The following is a 20,955-nucleotide window of genomic DNA, read 5'->3' as shown; positions in this document are numbered from 1 at the left end:
TTTAACCCTAATTAAACAACAACAACAACAAAATACCCACTAAAAATATGAGTTTACTGGGATGCATTCCAAGGGCATGCCAAAGTGAAAAACAGGAAAATGAGGAAAACCTGCTCCTAAGTTAGACGATGATGCAGAACAGATGAGAAACCAAGGTGACTATTTCACTAGCTCACACCCTCGCCGTGCTGTGGCTCAGACTACCCTTGAGTAACTAGCAGGGCCCATTAAGATCGTTCCCACCGGAAGATGAGCGCTGCTCCTCAGGAAAGGTCTGACAAAGACATGACCCAAGTGAAAATAGAACAGTCAGGAAAAAGGCTGACAAAGGACACGCTTTCAAAGAATTGTTCCAAAGACAGGGGAAAATATCTTCCAGGCAAATGCTTCTTTATATTCTCAGATAAATTTAAGAGAAAACGGAATATGGAAAAAATACCTGAGAGAAGAACTATAAGAGACAAAACAGAGAACATCACAAAATAGAGATAAAAATGAAGAATAGCAGAAGGGGATAAAATTTAAGATAACAAAACTGTTACACAAACGAAAACCTCAATTAAAGCAGCAGGAATCTGAACAGACAATGCCAAGCCTATGGAAGCTTCACAGAATCAACGGAAAGATGAAGGGTTACACATGAGAGAAAGACATCAGGTTCCAACTTAGACTCAGTGAGTTCTAACACAGATGCAGCTACTTCATTCATTCTCCACGCAGTCATTCATTTGTTCCTTCTAAAATTCTTGAATAATTGAGTTCTGACGACGTGCAGGTGCTGTTCCAGGACCCCAGACATAAGCAGTGAGGAAGCCGCCAGCTCCCTAAAGCTGACTTTATCATAAAGATGGGGAAGAAGCAAGGAAATGAACCAAGTTCAGATACTGCCAACTGCTATGAAGAAAACTAATCAGAGTAAGGATAGAGAGAGGGGCTGGGAGGAGGGGTCCCCAAGGGAGCGGACATGGTGCAGAACATAAAATCCTTCCCAGGCATCATGGAAGGAACTTTCCTAAACTAAGGAAAGACCTGATCCCCAAATCCAGTGGAAAAAAATGATACAAGACTAGAAACACTAAGATATATCCGGAGGAAGTGACTGAATTTCAAATATTTTCTTTAGAAAACCTTTAAGGACAGGAACCAGAACAAGGAAATCAACTAACAAAGGTAAATTCCTGCATGACCTGAGATTTTGTGCACATGGTTCAGAGCCAGGGGCCCACAGAACAATTCAGGCTGCACTGATGCTTGAACCTCAGCTGCGGATGGGGGGGCCCCTGGTGCCTCTTTAAAGAGCAGTATTCCCAAACCCACATTCAGAACCTCTGACTCACTAGAATGGAATTGCTGGTCCGTATGATAATCTCTGCTAATTCTGAGGTTGCTGGGGTCCCAGAAAACCACACTTTGAGAAACACTATTCTCCAAAGACTGGGGGGAAGAAGTATGACTCCAGGGTTTCACCCCCAGCCAATTTGTTTGTGTCCACGCTGAATAGAAAACTTTTTCTCAGTTATAGCATCCGTGAGCCCTTCGTGGAAAAAAGGCTAGATGCAATCTAGGAAAATAAATAAGGACATTAGGAATGAGAATATGAACTGGTGGTGAGCATTGCATGTATTTAAATATGGAATCAAGATAAAGAGATTGTAAGAATTATGGGGATAAAGCAGAAAGTCAATACTGTTTTATTTTAATCAAAAATACTAAAATTGTAACAAACTAACAATAATCCAGAGATGGGGAGGAAAAAAGAGGATATAAAGCCACATATTTCCCCATCTTTCATGGGTTGGGACAAATCGGTATTATTTGAAGTTGGTCAATCAAGAAATAGAAGCATAAGCAATTTTTTAGCATTATAAAAGTAACCCCTAAAAAAAACTAAAATGAAACCTAATCTTCCCAAATATTTACTAGACAGACTCACTCTCTGGTCCAATTTTCCCTCTGTGGCTCTCTCACACACTCAGATTGTGTGAGCAAAAAAAAGAATACAAAGGAAGCATAAAAAATGGAAACAATAACATAAAATCATGCATAACACCTTCTAAAAATACATCTGTCACAATAGATGTAAACTGGATAAATTCACCACCTAAAAAGTATATTAAATTAAAATTCAAATATATGCTGTTAAGAAACAGAAAGATTGGAAGTAAAAGTGTGCAAACCAAAAGAATATTCATGATGAGTAAAGCAGCTTTCAAAGCAAGACGCCTGAAAGCCTTCACCTCGCGCTGAACACTCACAGCCTCAAGATGCTCTCAGCAATGCCTGAGTCTCCGTCACGTTCCCCTCTTCACTTCCTTCAAAGTGCTATTGACCTCGGTGAATTGTCAAACGTCTTGCTTAGTTGTGGCTTCTTGTCTGTGACATGTACAAAAGCAAGCTGGGAGAGGGTGATGGTCTTCCTTCCTCATCCTTGTTGCCTAGAACAGCACATGAGTGATGGCCAGGAAGTATGTTTTGCAAAAATGAATAAAGAATAGATGTGATTTCAATTACCATTTAGATGATTTGACACAAGAAAATCTGTTCATCTTTGATCAGTAGATCAAAGACAAGAATGTGAGAAACAGATTCATGAAGAAAGTTTATAAAATTGAAAGTTCTTTTCTGATTTAAAAAAAGACTTAATAGGTTAGATTCATCCTTAAATGGTGCAAATGTGCACACACACACACATGCACATGTCCACACACACACACACACCCCCAAAAGGCAACATAATACTTTATGGTGACATTTTGGAGGCCAGTGTTACTCATTCAACATAAGAAATGACTAACGTCTTCTTAAGTCCTTGTATTTTTCTAGAGGAGGACAGAAATATACAGGTTAAAAAGTGAAGTAGTCATCAAAATAACAGAATGTTTACAAACCAAGAGAGCAGAGGAAAAAACTTAAAAAACCAAACAGAAGGCAAAGAATGAGAAAGAAAAAGTCAAAAGAAATTGTAATTATAAATGTTTACTTACTTATTACTACTTAGTATATTGTTTATTATAAACTATAAAAATAAAAATATTTAAAACTCACCAATAAGAAACAACACATGAAATCATTGGGGATATAGCTACAGCAGTATTGGGAGAAAAAAAGACAGCCTTGACCGCGTATTAAAAAGCTGAAGAAAAATACTCTAAATCTCCAACTCAAGAACTTGGATAAGAAGAGAATGAACCAAACACAGGTGGGAGGAAGAGCGTGCAAAGATAACGCAAATTAGGAAAGCAGAGAATATAGTGTATCTCCAGAAAAAAAAAGTCAAGATACCAAAAAACTACCAGAAATAATAAAATATTACTCATATTGTTGGTCATGAAATTGTTATTGAAAAATCAATAACTTTTCTTTATAATAAATAGATTTCAAAATGTACTGGAAGGGGATTTCTCATTCACAAGAGCAAGAAATCAGATGAGAGTCTTAGGTATAAACGTAAGAAGCAAACAGAAGCACATGGGAAACACATTTAACTAAATGAAGGGACATAAAAAAAGCCTTAAGTAAGTAGAAGGACATACCTCCATAGTGAAAAGACATCAATTCTCCTAAAATTCACAGATTTTAAAAATCAGGAATTTTTTTTTAATTGGCCAAAATCTAAAATGGTCATATGGAAAGAGCCAACAACTTTCGTACGAGAAGAGTAATTGCATTAACAAACATATGATAAAGCTACGTTAGTTAAAGCAGTTTAATACATACACCGTGTGCTAAAATTCACAGAACTGTAGAACTAAAAGAAAATAAATAGAACTAAAAAGAAAAATGAAAAAGAAGCTACTAGAACTAAAAGAAAAAAAATCAATTTCCCTGCATGATTAACTTTAAAAAAAAAAAAGGCAATATGATACAGAAATAAAAATGGTTATGTAAATCCAGGCAACAGAATAGAGTCTCCAAAAATGAATAAAACATATGGAAATGTTTATGTTCTAATGCTACCATTCAAACAGTGGAGAAGGATGGACAGGTCAACAAATTGTGTCAGGACGACTGACTAGCAATTTCGGGAAAGGGAAAATGAATCCCTACTTCAACACTTTACACCAAAATTAACTTCACTTGGGCCAAATACTCATGTGTGTGTGAGCTTTATTGAGATATAATTGCTATACACAAAAACTTGGACATACTTAATGTATTCAATTTGATGAGCTTGAACATACGTGTACACCTGTGTAACCATCACCACGATTAGAGCACTAAACATATCCACCACCTGCAAAAGCTTCCTCTTGCCCCTTTGGGTTTTGTTATTGTTGGTTTGGTTTGGTTTGACTACAGGGGCTATATGTAGTAAGAACACAACATGAGATTCACCCTCTTAACCAATTTATAGGTGTACAATACTGATTTGTTAACTAGAGAGTAGAATGGTGGTTGTCAGGGCCTGGGAGGAGAGTGGAAACGGGGAGATATTCAGTGGAGGTAAAGTTTCAGTTAGGATGAACATGAATAGAATGAATATGTTCCAGAGACCTACAATACTTAACTTTCTCAATGGAAGCGTGATAGTTCTAAAAGAAGCATGGATTTCCCTAATAAGCTAGAAATAGCTAAGTGGTTATAACTGTGCCCCCAAACCCAGATAAAATAAAGAAGACTGATGGTGATGCCTAAATAAAATTTGTCAAATTCATTGAAGCAAAATTTCCATATACTAAGTAAAGAAATGAAAATCTGGGGGAAATGCACACAACACCTAGACGGGTGAAAGGGGGTTTTCCAGAATGTAAGAAGAACAAACACATCTTGTTTGTTTGTTTAAATTTCATCAGCCCAAAAGGAAAATGTCCACAAATATGGATGGGCTGTCGAGAGAAGAAATACCACAAAAGTATGAAACAACCATAAGTCAAGAAATGCACATCATAGCAAAAAGTACCATTTTTACTTACAGATTTGCAAAGGCTTACCAGCCTGTGAATCATCCAGTTCTGGCAGTAGTATGGGAAAGAGGCACTGGTACTTCCTAGTAATAGCTGGACTTGGTGCTCCTTTGAGAAGGGCGATGTGGCAACAGTCCCCCAAATTTAAAACGCACCTGGGCTTTGACCCAGCAATTCCACAAGGGAGACTGAATCTTACCATGCACTCACTTCATAGAATCTCAGAAAGATTCTCTCTGCCTCTCTCTCTCTCTCTCTCTCTCTCTCTCTCTCTCTCTCTCACACACACACACACACACACACACACACACACAGAGGCGTGTTTATTCCAGATGAGATACAGAGAAAGCTTTCTGTACTCAATGCCCTGGTCTTTGCTCTCTACGTGAGTTATTTTAATTTTCGCAACAACTACGTGACATGGGTGTCTTTTACTCCAATTTTACAGATGAGGAGACTGGCTTACAGGAGATGGGTGGCATGGCCGGAGGGTGATAAAGTTAGGATTTGAACTGAGTCTTTTTTATACCAAACTTGGTCTAAAGCACTATCCTTTTTCTTGCTTTCCTTTTGTCTGTAAAGGAGGAAGACTGGAAACAGCTTCAACATCTATGAGTAGAGGACAAATTAAAGTTGTTTCTGGAATACTAAGCAGGATTCATTTCCATCAGCTTGAAGGTACGTGTAGATATGAAAAAAAAATTGTCCGGGATATATCAGGTGAGAACAAGAAGGCACAGGGTACGTAAAATGCGGTTCCTCTTGTGTACGTGCCCTGCACACGCTTGTGACAGGATAGAAGAAAGTCCTTGTCACGCACCCTCGGGGGAGAGGACCCAGACACATGGGAAGTGGGCTGGTGGCAGGGGGCAGGGGGCGCACTTTTAATTTAGCCTATTTTGTACTCTTTGCTTCCTTTTATAGTGAACGTGTCTTTCTTTTATAATTTTTTTTCAAAAACTAATTTTGAAATAAAGAATAAACATTTCCTGGATACTTCCCCAGGATATGAGTCTGTTCCAAGAGGTCCACACCCAAATCAGGTCTGGTAACATTCTGACAATAGGATTTCTAGAAAGAGAGGAAAAAATGACTTCAAGATGTGATGTTTCCTCATCAACAAGGGGCAACGAGAGCTGTGCTCCTGCCTTGCTATTGGCCCAGGCCCACAGCATTGGTTCTGGCTGTGATACAGCGGTGCATAGGAAGCAGACTGCTCCCAGGGCTTCAGCTGGGAGCACAGGTCCTATTTTTACAGGGTGTGTGCCAGACCTCTCCCACTCCCATCACTCATTTCAGCAAGAACATGCCCCCCAGCTCAAGAAACAAGAGGCAGGGTCACAGGGCACAAGTATCCTGTGTTTTCCCGATTGGCGCACCCTCCACTCCCTGGGAGGAATTCTACAACTAAAGACAAAACAGTTTATCCCCTTTAAATGAGGGGAGCCTCACAGAGCTTCAAAGGAAAAGGTGCCAAATTTTAAGGGATGGTCCCACGTACACAGCCACCCCTCCCTGGGGAGGAAGATTTTCAAAGAATTAGCCCAGAAACTTCTTGGAGGTGAAAGGGTAACGCACTGGGGACAACCATCCAACCCGATCTGCTGTGGCATTTTTACAAAAGAAATTAGAATTTCATCACACGGGGCTTGTGAGAACATCAGCTATGTTTCAACACCGTGTTCGTAACATAAACATCAGCCATGCGGTCATTTGCCTGTTTGTGAATTTCCATTGCAGATAATTGAAGAACAAACCCCAGTTCAGTTAGGGAAGATATACAGCTCCTTATCGGAGGACTGTAGATGTTCCTCTTAACAGTGTACAGACACGGAGATTAAATTTCAGAGAGAGATTTATTTTGCGCTATTGTCCTGTTATTCACCAGAGGATTGTGCAACGCAAGTAATCTGATCAGAATAATGCATAGGGACATATTTCAGAAAACCAATAATTGTGGTAACACTGAGCTCTGCAAGGTGCCAAAATGAAGTCCAGAATGACGCTCACTCTCTTCCCCCAATTCCTTAATCATAACTTCGTGGGATGGCGCAATGTTGTCCATTATAGCACAAGCTGGCATAAATCACTATCGGACTTTTAGAGATTTATTGTAATTTGAGATGTAGAGCCCTTCTCTAGACCCAAAATCAAAATGATATTTTAGAGACGAGCCCTCAGAAGGTTTTACAGCTTTTTTATCTTAAGGATTCTTTGTCCTTGGTCAGGTACCGCAGGTTGTTTTTGTATCACGTTATGAAGCAGTTAAGTCAAACAATGGAAAAATTACTAAAACTGGCTGTATTTAAGCTGTTTACTTCTTTAAACTTTTGACTTACCTACGTAAAAGGTCATCTTTCAAGAACAAGACCCAAACAGAATCATTGCCTCTTTGCTTTCCTCAAGCCCTTATGGAATAAACAGAAGCTGTAACAAGATCCCTTTAACCATTTTTTATTCTGCTCATATCGGCAACGATTTTATAACAGCCGGTTGGCCTCTCTCGCATTAGCACAATCAGTGCATCCTGGGATTAAAAACCATTTAGGGCCCAAGTCTTAAGCAGACTCCCACACAGCAGTATCATGAACATTATGCATTGTTTCTTTTTACTGTCACCAGCTTTACTGGCTCCACTAAGAAGTAGGGGAGCCAGGTTGTCATTTTTAAGCAGAGAGCAACCCACTTACCAACGTGGAAAGTGGCATCCGACGAGATTGCAATGGTGGCAGGGAAGCAAATGCATGAGCTCTTGATGGCCACCATCCCCACTTTATCATGAAATGGTCGCACACTACATGCCTCTCCAGAGACTTTTCCTGGAAATATTGTCTTTACAAACACCGACTGGTGTCTAAATTGCTTAAGAACAAATATGTTGAGTTGCTGAAAAACCACATTAAGAAGAGCACAGCAATCTAACTAGTGGCTTAGAAGCCTAATCACAGGGGAAGTTGCAGGCAATTCCGGCGAACAGTTCAGTTGCCCATGGATGGATTCTAGGTGTGAGTGGGTCCCAGGAGGACGCACTGCCCACCCACCTCCACTGTGATGGTTCACTTGGTAGAGCAGGGTAGCCTCCACCCTGGGCGTGGTGCCTGTGCAGATGAAATAAACAGGGAAGGTCAGTTACAGCCACACAGCATCTCCTTCCAGGATCTCCCCCCGCATGAAATAGGGTGGAGACAGCGGATTCACTCCTGTGCAACCCCAATTTCCCAACTGTCCATTTCAAAGACAGAAACCGCTCTGCAGAAACTGAACACGGGATAAGATCCGAAGTCACTCCTTTTGTTGTTACCACCAAGTAGAACAGGCATCCCAAAGATGATTGGGCTTGGAATCTAAGGTGAACTTGAATTTGGACAAGACCAGTGGATGTTTTAATAAGCTCTCATGCTGGTTTTCTGTGCCCACCTAAGAAGGACTCCACCACTTGTAAACAGTTAACAGGGAAGGAAAGAACTCTATCTGGGAAGTCGGTGTTAGTCTTTAGTTTATCTGTGAAAACAGGAAATGGGTGGTTTCTAGAGAAACGAATGCCTTCTGAGTCTCACACTGTTAAGGCTATTAATCTAGTCTATCTTAGAAATAAATCACATTACCACCTTATATTTACATATTGTTTGACAGTCATTTCCTTATTTCTGCTTCTTAACCATGTGAACAAAGGTAGACATTATCATCGTCATTTTAGATGATAAAACTGAAGCTATGCAAAAATATTGATGTTATTCCTGTTAAAACTGGAAATAGAGCAAAGATGTCTATTATCACTATGGTTTTTGAACATTGTTCTGATAGATTTTCCCAATGCAGTGACATGTGAAATATTAAAAAAATGAACTATTATAAATGAAATGACAAAATTCTTTGCAAGAAATATACCACATACATAGAAACCCTTAGAATTAATTCAAGGTTTAAGTAAAGTAGCCTGAAACAAGTTAAATATAGAAGAATTAATCCCTAAGTTATTAGAAAACAGAATGGAAGAAAATTAATTTCCTAATAGCAAACAAAAATATAAAATTCAAAGACAAATCCCGACAAGAATTGTACAGAATTTGCAACAGGAAAACCACAAGTATTTCCTGAGAGACATTAAAACATTTTATAGAAATAGATCATGGTCATTGATGGGAAGACTGAATACAGTAAAGATGGATATTTTCCCCAATTAATTTAAAAGAGGACAAATGCAGTCGTAATCCCAGTGAATATTGTTACGGCTCCCGACAGAATCATTCTAAAATTTATATCAAAAATAAATAACAAAGACGCGGTAAGAAATTACGGGGGGAGAAGAAGAACAATGCGGGGAAATTCTCCCTGTCAGAAAGACTCATTTAACTAATGACTTTTTCATTTAAAAGGGAAAATTAAAAACCATGGGAAAGAGACATTTAATAAATAGGGTCAGAAAAAATGCCCAAATGTGTAAAAAAAATTGACGTAAGTTATAGGCACAGCTCATATGATATAACAAAATAAATTCCAGATGGGTTTAAATTAACTCACTAAGAAAATACTAAAAAAATGCAAAAAAATTTAAGTAACACTATAAAAAATATATATATATATATATGCTGTAAATTCCATGAAGGGAGAATCATGTCTGCCTTTCCAAATAAATGAGAAAACACGAAAACAATGGGGGAAAAACACAAAGAAAATATGGATTGCTGTGATAATTTAAAACACCTTTTTAAAATAGAAGGCAAATAAATCTGGGAAAAGATTGCAAATAACATGATCAAGTTCTCAATATAGAGAGATTTTGTTAGTCAATAAGAAAAAGACAATTTGAGAAAAGTGGAGAACATTTCAAATTGTGGTTTGGGAGCATCAGGAGAGACCCACACTGTGACTGTCCTGCGGCTCTGAGGGCCTGCTGGGGTTGGTGACATAAATTTACACTAGCCTTCATTTGGGCAGCCCAGACACAGAAGCATCGATCTAAATACACTTTCAATACTTCGACATCATCATTATCTAGGGATGGTGTTGCTTTACCAAGATTCCTAGATAGAGATACACTTCCAGTCACTTTTTGCTAGGCTGAGGTTTGATAAAATCTTTACCAAAAAGAAAAGTTAGAATTTCGTGCTAACTTGGCTCACAAAAATAAAAAAGTTTCATTTTTCTGTGAGAATTAGTCAATTTATCTTACACGTACATAAAACATTACTCTGCAAGGATGATAAAAATCTATTCAATCATCAATTTTTGTGGTTTAGGAAAATTAAGAAAAACTCTTCCGTTGCAAAAGCTTCCAAACACACATGCGCACACACACATTATAAAGGAAGCCAAACACGCAATCTGACTTCTCAAAACCGGATACTCTGTTCATGGGTGTTCATAACCTTTGTCTTCAAGCATCTAGAAGGAAGATAAAGCCACTCAAGAGTTAATGAAAATTAATGATGGAAGGGAGACAGGCGACAATAAAAAATTAAATTGACTAATTTACAGGCAAATTTTAGGGAAAAATATACAAAGAAATGGATTAAAAGGCAAAAACTCAATTGTTTTCCTTTAAAAAGATAAAATAATGTAATGGCACGAAGTATAAGGGGGAAAATATGTCTTAGAACTTGTTCTGTATTTCTGATTTACTAGCAGAATAGATGCTCTTAATTTAAAAGTTAGAAAACAGGATTCCGATTACTATGGCTGACTGAAGACATATTATTCTCTCATCCCTATCCAAACCCAGTTTAAATCACTAAGAGAATATTTTTTAATTCATTATAGTACTAGAACTGTACCCCTCAATAGATCAAAACAGAGAAGAAATTCTGGAGGTTACAGAGCACATGGAAATTGATCAATGGCAAATCCCAGTAAGTTAGAGTGCCAACAATTCCAAACAGACAAAAAAGAGGGCCTTCATGAAAGTAAGCTTTCCAGGAGAACCCCCATAACACCCCAAGATCAGAGGAGTAAAAAGATCAGGCCATGGACGGTTCAGCCTACAAATTATTTAAAGGCTAGTCCCCAAAGTACTGTGACGAGCCACACCTCCCAGTGTTCACGTCCTTGTGTGGGCACCTCCCTCATCCAATCTGGGTGGCCTGTGACTTGCATTAAATGGTAGGATGGGGGTTGGGGAGGACAGGGCACAAGATCTGAGTCTAGCCTTTCAGAGAACTGGCTGTGTCTGTTTCTTCCCTTTTGAAATGTGCACCTTTTGGACTTCCTAAGCTGCCCAGAGCCAGGGCTTCTAAGATCAGAATTTGCATTCACTGCCAAGGTGACATGGGTAACACAGCACAGCCATCAATACCCTTTGGCTTACAATCTCATATAGGAAATGAATAATTAAGTACCATCACACATTGGGGGAAGCAGCATGAAAGAACAGTTCCACTCACAGAGGAGTGAGAAGAGAATAAGAATGAGAGTAGAAGAAAAAGTTAAAATATGTCAAATGAATGAGCTTAAAAGAATATGAAAGAATACCTATTAATTTAAAATAGGATCTAATAAAATTTGTGGATATTAAAAATACGATTTCCAGGATGAAAAACTCAAAAAAAAGAATAATTAGGCAAAGCTGAATATCAGATTAGGAAAGTGGAAGGTTAAGAGGGTATCTCAAAACTCAGTCCAAAAGGACAGAGGGGAAACATATGAGAGGAAATTTAAAAGAGGGCCAGGACTGACTCAGAAGCTCCAATGTCTGTCTAATAGGGTTTTCAAGGGAAAACAAAGATGTTGGAAGGGAAAAAATAAGCAAAGTGTTAATAAAGTAATTCCCCCTGTGTTGAAAAGTGTCTTGAGTTTGGGGGATTTTTTCTTTTGTTTTGCCTTATTGAGAGCATTTACCAAGAGCTGTACAAAAAGAATGAAAAATGACCCATTCCTAGATTCACCCTAAAAGTGTCCAGAAAGAAAAGAGCAGGTTATCCACAAGAAGCAAAAAATCAAGATGGCATCCGCTGTCTCATTTTCAATAAAAGCCTGAGAAGGTAACAAAGCAATGTTTCAAGGACAAGGAATAAGAATTTTGTACCTAGCATTTCATACCTAGCCTAAATGTCAGTCATGTGTAAGGCAAAATAGAGATACTTACGTTAGGCAACTGGGACACTTTCCCAACTTTTTAGAAGAGTTACTTGAACACTTACGCTGCAAACTTTGAAAAATGAATCTAATAAAGATGAAGATACTGGATATAAGATATAACAGTGAGAAAAATAACCAAAATGTTACAACTTTAGAAAAGAATTATTTTTATAATATAGCCATAGATGGTATGGTTTTGAAAAAGTAAAAGCAAAATGCTAATAACAATTAATATGAACTTAAAATTCTAAATTACAGCAACAAAGTATAGGAGGTGGAGGAATCGAGATCATAAGAGTGTCTAGTCATATTTGAGGAAGCTGAAATTTAATACTAGACCCAAACGATCAAGACAGAAAGGATATTTAAGACAAGAAATTATATTTTATATAAAATCACAGTCCTTTTGGTTAATAGTATAAACTCCCACACATTGAACGTAACATCAGAATACACAGAAGAGTATATATGTATATAACATATACGTGTGTGGGTACACACACATATATATAACACAGAATGTAGAAAACAGTATATATGTATATAATATGTGTGTGTATATACACATATATATAACACAGAATGTAGAAAACAGTATATATATCTATAACAGAATATATGAAATATATTAAAAAAAACAGAAAAAACTGGCTTGTTCACAGAAACAGGGAGATTTTAAGGTACCTCTTAAAAATTACAAAGTGAAAAATGAATAGACAGGAGATTAAAATATCAACTTAAAAGCATGCTCGAAAAGGCATAAAAAGAGCTTTGCCCACAACAAATAGAGAATCCATACATTTTTCAAACACTTGTGGAATATTTATTTTAAAATTTTGCCCTAGTTTTAGTGCTTAAAGAAAATTCAGTAGATTCCACAAAAGTAGAAATCACAGGGACCACATTCTCTGAATCCAAAGCAATAAAACTAGAAAGCAATAACCAAAGAAAGGCCCTAAAACATCACTACACAAAAACGTGGACCAGAACCTCTGAGTAACTTGTGAATGCAAGGGAAAATAAAAACTGAAATTAAAACTGTTTAATGAGAGTATTCCATGTTGAAACCCAAGAGCACAGGCAAAGCAGTCCTCAGAGGAAAATAGAGAGCTTTAATGGATTTTCAGAAAATAAGAAAGACTAAAAGTAAATTAGCTAAGCATTCAATTCAAGGAGTTAGAAAAATAATTTTAAAAAAACCACAACACTCAAGTAAATATGAGGAAATAATTACTGACAAAAAACAGAACTGCCCATTTCTAGTGTCACATACTTCCACTGAAAACAGCTAAAAACAGTGAGTAATTTTAGTACTCCTTAAATGCCTGAAAAACTTGTCGGTATTGTAAGACAGATGGTCAATGGGCACGTGAAAAGATGCTCTACAACACTAAGCATCAGAGAAATGTAAATCAAAACCACAATGCGATATTACCTCAAACCTGTCACAATGGCTAATATCAAAAAGACGACAAATAGGGCTTCCCTGGTGGCGCAGTGGTTGAGAGTCCGCCTGCTGATGCAGGGTACACGGGTTCGTGCCCCGGTCCGGGAGGATCCCACATGCCGCGGAGCGGCTGGGCCCGTGAGCCATGGCCGCTGAGCCTGCGCATCCGGAGCCTGTGCTCCGCAATGGGAGAGGCCGCAGCGGTGAGAGGCCCGCGTACCAAAAACAAAACAAACAAACAAACAAAAAAAAAAAGACGACAAATAGAAAGTGTTGGCAAGGATGTGGAGTAAAGGGAACCCTGCACACTGTTGGTGGGATTTAAATTGGTGCAGCCACTGAGGAAAACAATATGGAGGGTCCTCAGAAAACTAAAAATAGAACTACCATATGACCCAGCAATCCCACTCCTGGGTATATGTCTGAAGAAAACAAAAACACTAATTTTAAAAGATACATGCACCCCAATGTTCATGGTGGCATCATTTACAATTGTGAAAATATGGAAGCAATCTAAGTGTCCATCAACAGAAGAATGGATAAAGAAGATGTGGTGTGTGTATATATATATATATATATATATATATATATATATATATATATATATAATATAATGGAATATTACTCAGCCATAAAAGATAATAAATTCTGCTTTTTGTAATGGCATGGATGGACTTAGAGGGTATTATGCTTAGTGAAATAGGTCAGACTGAGAGAGACAAATACTGTATAATATCACTTATATGTGGAATCCAAAAGAAATAAAACAAACTAGCGAGTACAACAAAAAAGAAACTGATTCACAGATACAGAGAACAAATTAGTGGTTAGCAGTGGGGAGGGGCAAAATAGGAATGGGGATTAAAAGTTACAAAGTGCTATGTATAAAAGGAGTTACAAGGATATATTGTACAGCACAGGGAATATAACCAATATTTTACAATAATATAAATGGAGCATAAACTGTAAAAACTGTGAATCACTATGTTGTACACCTTAAACTTATATAATATTGTAAATCAACTATACCTCAATTTAAGTAAAATTTAAAAATTTAACCTTAGTGCAAAAAATAACTAAAAATAAAATATGTAGATGCACATGCAGTTATAAAAAATAAAACAAAGAGATCTTTTGCATCCTTTAATGGACAAACAAAAAAACCCACATCAATATTGTAAGGAAATACCAGCCCAAAATCTATGGAAAGGGATCTCAGAGAGGTAGCCCAAGCTCAGGAGACAGAGAATCTTAGAATCATAAGTGTACACACCTACATTCATGGTACCAGTTCTTAATATACTACAATGCATAACTTTGGACCAATAAATTTTAAATGTTGATTAAATGGACAGTGTTTTACAAAATTCTGAGTGCTCCACAATTGACTAAAGAAATGTAGAAAACCAGAATACACCAATATCTACAAAAGAAATCAAAAAGTAACCACACATGTACCCCACCTCCCCCCCAGGACCTAATCTCCCAGGTACAGCGATTTCCTGCACTATTTAAGTTGCCCCTTGGACAGAGGAGGTATATGTCTGATACATGTATTTTTACAAATTCCTCTTGGAATTGTTTGTTCTTTTCCAGCCTTTTGAGTTCTAATATAACTCGTTTGTTTCCATTTTTGGTGATAGATCTTCCTGCGAGTTTTGTTTAGCTGTATCCCATAGATCCTGATACACTAAGTTTTCCTTAGAACAGTTTTAGAAATTCTGCAAGTTTGTTTATTTCCCCTTTGACCCAAGAGTTGTTAATAGATGGTTTTGTTTTTCCAGGTGAAAGTGACTTTTGTTTTTTATTTTCTTATTAATTCCTGGTTTTATTGCATTTAGTCAGTGAGGGTGGTGTGTATTATTTATATTTTTTGGAATTTACTGAGGTTTTCTTTATGGCCTAATATATGGTAATTTTTTTGGTGAATGTGTACTTGGAAAGCAGGTATGCTCTCTATGATGGGGGTACAAAATTTGAAGTATATCCACAAAGTCTACCTTATTTTCTGTGTTGTTTGGTCTTCTACATAATGAATAAGGTAGGTGAGTATTATCCACACTGATTTTTTTGCCATCTTGATCTGTCTAGGACTGAAAGGGTAAATTGCCCTACTGTATATGCCTGTCTATAGCTCCTACGCCAGTGAACCCCTGTTCATTTCTTCTTTCCTTTCCTGTGGTTTCTGTTATATGAGGGTCGCATCTGTGTAATCTAATGCATATATACGAATAATATTTATATCTTCATTGTGAAGTGTGGCTTTTAGCATTATAATATATCCTTTTTTTTACATTTAAGTCTTATGGGGCTGAATTCTACCTTGTCTATTATCAAATTGCAACACCTGCTTTCTTTCAATTAGTATTTGCATCCTTACCAGCATTTTATTTATTTTGCTCAATTCCTTCGTATTAGGCACATCTCCTGGATACAGCTTTGAGTTGCTGCTTTGTGAGCCAATCTGACATAATTCTTTAAATGCGTGAGTTACGTTTACTGATATAACAATATGTTGCGTTTGGTTCTTTCACGTAGTCTCATGTAATATATACACGTTTATATGTACGTATGTATGTGTAGGTATATTATGTATATCATGATTCGCACAGATGCATATTCAAAGCCTGTCACTATGCGGTCCTGTTCTCTACTATTCTGCTATTATTTACCAGACTTGGTATTTATGAAGGCTTATATCTTTCTTCTAGTGTTTCTCTTGTTACTAATAACTTTGCATGATAGCCCCCGTCTCCTCTCTAGATTAATCAGACAATCTCAATATAGCCAGGTATAAACAAAGCTGAATATCCGATTTTGCAAGAGAATTAGACTCGAAGGCATCTATTTTAGATTTTAAAAAAAAGACATCTCTTAAGCACCTAAAATGATGCATAGTTAGTTCCATCATGGGAGGAGGGAGAAAATCAAATCATTTTCCATATGGCTGAATTTCTCCCAGAATCCTGATTAAAAATCGTTCTCAATTATGGCAACAGACTTTAACTGGTAACTAGTAATTCTGTCCCTTTTCTGTTCCTCTTCCCCCAACCACCAAATTGTTAGAAGCTAGCAGCAGTGTTAATCTTCATACTCCTAATATACGTAAGATGTTACTACTTGATTTATCAGTTGCAACTGACATTTTACTCTTAGCTAATACCTACCGGGTAACCGAGCAGCGAGTCTGTCTACTCTCCTCTTTCTCCTCGTGTTTTTTCTTACATCGTTTCAGCATCGTCAGAGCACACAGCACAGGACTAACTTGTCATCCTTATTTGCATCTTTCAGCCTTAGTCCTGCAGTTAAGTATCTTCAACACCTTCTGAAACGCTTTATGCCGAGTCTTTCCTAATTACTTTGTGGTTGCCTGACACCCTCTCTCGCATAGACTCTTCCCAGGAAGGACGCACAGGAACGCTGTCCTTGAGTTCTTGAATGTCCACTGCAGTTTCTCTGTGGCCTTTGCACTTGAAGGAAAGCCGCGTGGCTTGTGAAATCCTCCCATCACACTTTCTTTTCTTGACAATCTTTAAAACGTTGCTTTCTTGCATAAAGTGTTTCTGTTGAGAAGGTTGACACCACTCTCATTTTCTTTCTCTTACAAGTTATTTTGACATGTTGCCTGGATTCTCAAAGAACGTTTTCCTTATTTTTCAAAGCCCAATAGCTTTCCTGGGACACATCTAGGGCTCTTCCATCCTGGGTCAATTTGCTCACGTATGCAGCACCCTTTTCAGTATGTAGACTAAAGTCGAACTCTATCTCAGGAAGCCATGAATGGCTGAAAACGTGGACTCTGTGTGGCCACTGCTCTGTCTCCAGGTCGAGTCTGGTACTGGAATGTGTCTCAGTCTGGTTCTGGGTTTCCTACGGCAGGTCTTACCCTCAGGACAGTCTTGTCACCTGTTGGTTTTGGGTTTGGTTGTTGGAACGTTCACCGGGAGGCTCCCTCTAGGCCTCCCTGCTCACTGCCTGCGCCTCTCTGCCCTCCGGACCCCACTGTGCCTGCCCTGCTCAGCTTGGCTTCTGATCCCGCGTTCTCCCTCAGAGTGAGGCTCTGTTCCTCTCAGCACATCTCCTGCTCACTGAGAGGCCCAAGGGCTAGGCTGTTGAAGCAGCTTTGTGGCCCAGAGCCTACCTGTACAACCATTTCTGCTCTCCCTGCAACATGATCTGAGAACGTCTCCCAACCTGGCCAACTGTGACTACGTTTGCACATTCAGTGTGAGATGCTTGACTGACGACAGAGGCACGCCCTCAGCCCATCGGCAGCACACAATTGATGCCTCGCTGCCTTGGCTGGGGGTGGTTTGGCCAGCCCCTTCCGTATTCTGGGGTTCAGCTGGAGTTTCTTTGTCACCTAGTTTTTGTAGTCTGCAATCTTACGTCCTTCACTACCCTATTTTGTTTCCTTGGGTTGCAGAAAGCATCTTGGGGAGATTCAAAACCACACTGAGGCTATGACTCCAATGCCACAGTCTAATAGATTTTTTTTAATGCTGATAGAATGAATTATGGTCTAAAAAGTCTTTTAATATTTCATAGTTTACCTAAGAAAATACCAAAAACTTACATATCGTAATAACCGTATTGAGTCTTTACATCCAGAACCTAGTATGTCCTTTTATTCATTCAAACCTTATTTTTATATTTCTTGGCAAAATCTTGTAGTTTTCTTCTTTTGTTTCAATAGTCATCTTCTTAATATTTTTTCCTAGGTCAGTATTTTATTCTAGGATGCTTTTGTGAATAGGAACACTAATTATGTTTTCCACTAATGTGCTAACTGCTTACAGATCATATGTAAGATTGCTATTGATTTCTATATATTTTTAGGAAAAACATACATTTATATTTCCTTTTATATTTCCTAGATAAAAGATAAACTAGATTTTTAGCACAAATATAAAGATCAAACATGTTTATTTGTTGAAATGAAATATCAACGGGGAATTTAGAGAATATTATTTTAATGACCAATTTTCAAATCAAAAGATCTTTTTCATTTTATGGTTTATGGTCATAATTATCAGATAAATCACAACTGATTTAATCAGTAGAATTTAATCAGGAGAGATATGCAAGAATTTGATCCACTGGTCTGAAATATCTTTGAAAATGACATAATTCTTTGTAATAATGCATTGTTCTTTGAGCAAGCTCTTGTAAATGGCCCCTTTGGAGATGTTCTGAGAAATTGTATCTGTTTATAATCTGGTTTTGGAATTTGAACAGAAGTTTGCATATTAGAAAAAGAAATTCTTTGGAAAACTCACTCTGCATAGTTTTGATTACAAAAATTCTGTGAATCAAATAATGAAAATAGGGGGCTTCCCTGGTGGCGCAGTGGTTGAGAGTCCACCTGCCGATGCAGGGGACACAGGTTCGTGCCCCGATCCAGGAAGATCCCACATGCCGCGGAGCGGCTGGGCCCGTGAGCCATGGCCGCTGAGCCTGCGCGTCCGGAGCCTGTGCTCCGCAACGGGAGAGGCCACAACAGTGAGAGGCCCGCATACCGCAAAAAAAAAAAAAACAGAAAGAAAAGAAAAAAACACACTTTGGATCATCTGAGCAACCACCATCTGCTTAAATAGAAAAGACCCAGAGAAGATGCACGTACCTCTCTTTCTCCTATTTTCCGAGAACAGTCCAGGGATCACGGATGCTGCTTACAGTGCAGGCTTGTCATCGGGGAAGTACGGGAGGCCTGAGAAGGGCCAGTTCCCAGGCAGAGAGACAGCTGATTCTGGGGTGGAAGGAAAAAACAAGGGGTTTTCAAGAGAAAAGAGAGAGGACCAGGGAGGAGACAAAAACAAAGCAACAGTGGGTCCGAACTTTGTATATAAAGTCAGCTGCGAGACCAGTCAGGCAGGGACACCTCAACCAGCCACAGCCCCCCTCTGCTTCCGTGGGGACATTAGGCCATACGGAGTGATTAAGGCCGTACGGACAATACAGTAAACCACCGGCGGGGTCTGGCTCTCACAGATCATCTTGACTCCAGAGCAGCTCGAAAGCTCTCTGCTGGCACGTGTGCCTCCTCTTAGGCTAAGACCACAGTCACCTAACCTTGAATCCCAGACCCTCACTGACCCTCATTAACCATGGAGTGGACAGTTAGCTAGCTTCCTCGACTACAAAATGAAAAGTTTAGACTACATGAGCTTTCCTACCTCATTTCAAATATCGTAGATTAACGCATATATGTGGAATCTAGAAAAATGGTACAGATGAACCTATTTCCGGGGCAGGAATAGAGACAGACGTAGAGAACGGACATGTGGACACAGGCGGGGAAGGGGAGGGTGGGATGAATGGGAGATTAGGACTGATATACATACACTACCATGTGTAAAACAGATAGCTAGTGGGAACCTGCTGTGTGACACAGGGAGCTCAGCTCGGTGCTCTGTGGTGACCTAGATGGGTGGGATGGGGGTGGGGTGGGAGGGAGGTCCGAGAGGAAGGGGATATAGGTATACACAGAGCTGGTTCACTTCGCTGTATAGCAGAGACTAATACAGCATCGTAAAGCAATTATACTCCAATAAAAAACAGTTACCAGTAACTATATATTTTGAGGTACACTGCCTAATTTACAAAAAATAGCTCATTTCCACTCAGACATTCCATAAGGCTCTGAAACCCATAACGCGAGTCCACGTGGTCAAATGCATTCACCCGACAATTACATACTGAGTGCAAACAACAACCTAGGCGGTATGCGAGCCAATGGGGGTAGAGTAAACAGAAATCTGGGAGGGGCTGCAAATGGGCACAAGGTTTCTTTCTGGGGAGACGGAAATGTTCTAAACTTAGACGATGGTGATGGCGGCACCACTAACAAATAATTGAATTGGGTGCTTAAAATGAGTCAGTTTTATAGCATGTAAGTTATGTCTCAAGAAATCCCTTTTAAAAAGGAAAAGAAAAAACAGCAGCTAGGCCTAACTCTACAATGCTTCCAGAAGGGCAAACAAGAAAGGCAGGTTGGGGAGCTGGGTGTGACAGCAGAGGATTCCACTGGGGATGGTCCTGGACCCGTCCCAACCTGAGTAGTACCAGCAGGTCCCCTGATTCAGTGGTGGCTTGGCATCTCCCAAACATTTCTTAAGCCACACGCTCTTCCTCTACGTCAAGGCCTATGGAGACACTGGCTGGTGAGATAGAAGCTGACTTCTGTCTGTGAGCCAGGCCTCTACCCAGGCTGGCAAGCATCCAACAAACTGTCCACATTGAGAGGCAATTTCTCTCCTCTGCTTCCTTTTCCCATCCCCCAGGAAAACGACACCAGGAAGGTAACCCTCTGAGGGTAAGAGGGGGCAAGTATCCTAAGATGGCTACTCATTACAATGTCTGCAATTATTTCAAATTTTGATTTTCATAATAACTCTTCATGGTTGTGTTGACCAGAGGGAAATTTTATTCCCAAATGTGTCCATGTCAAATTTGCCATTATCTTCCAGGGGGGAAAAAAAATCAAATGGAAAGACTTTTAAAATGAGATAAAGTTTACTCACTGGAAAT

General features: G+C 38.9%; 1 long non-coding RNA gene across 3 annotated transcripts in view; it reads right to left on the bottom strand.

The window, feature by feature from the left end:
• The window catches only part of LOC307174968, a 127,838-nt gene that overhangs the window by 2,812 nt on the left and 104,071 nt on the right, over window positions 1–20,955 (bottom strand). For all 3 annotated transcript variants that reach the window (XR_013824218.1, XR_013824219.1, XR_013824220.1), the window contains one exon: window positions 19,049–19,174. This is a non-coding gene — a long non-coding RNA (uncharacterized lncRNA). The remainder of the gene's footprint in view (window positions 1–19,048; window positions 19,175–20,955) is intronic.

This window comes from Stenella coeruleoalba, assembly GCF_951394435.1.
Source record: "Stenella coeruleoalba genome assembly, chromosome: 16".
In the NCBI taxonomy this organism is placed as follows: domain Eukaryota; kingdom Metazoa; phylum Chordata; class Mammalia; order Artiodactyla; family Delphinidae; genus Stenella; species Stenella coeruleoalba.
Note: the sequence above shows the minus strand (reverse complement) of the source record. Positions and strands in the feature narration are given on the sequence as shown.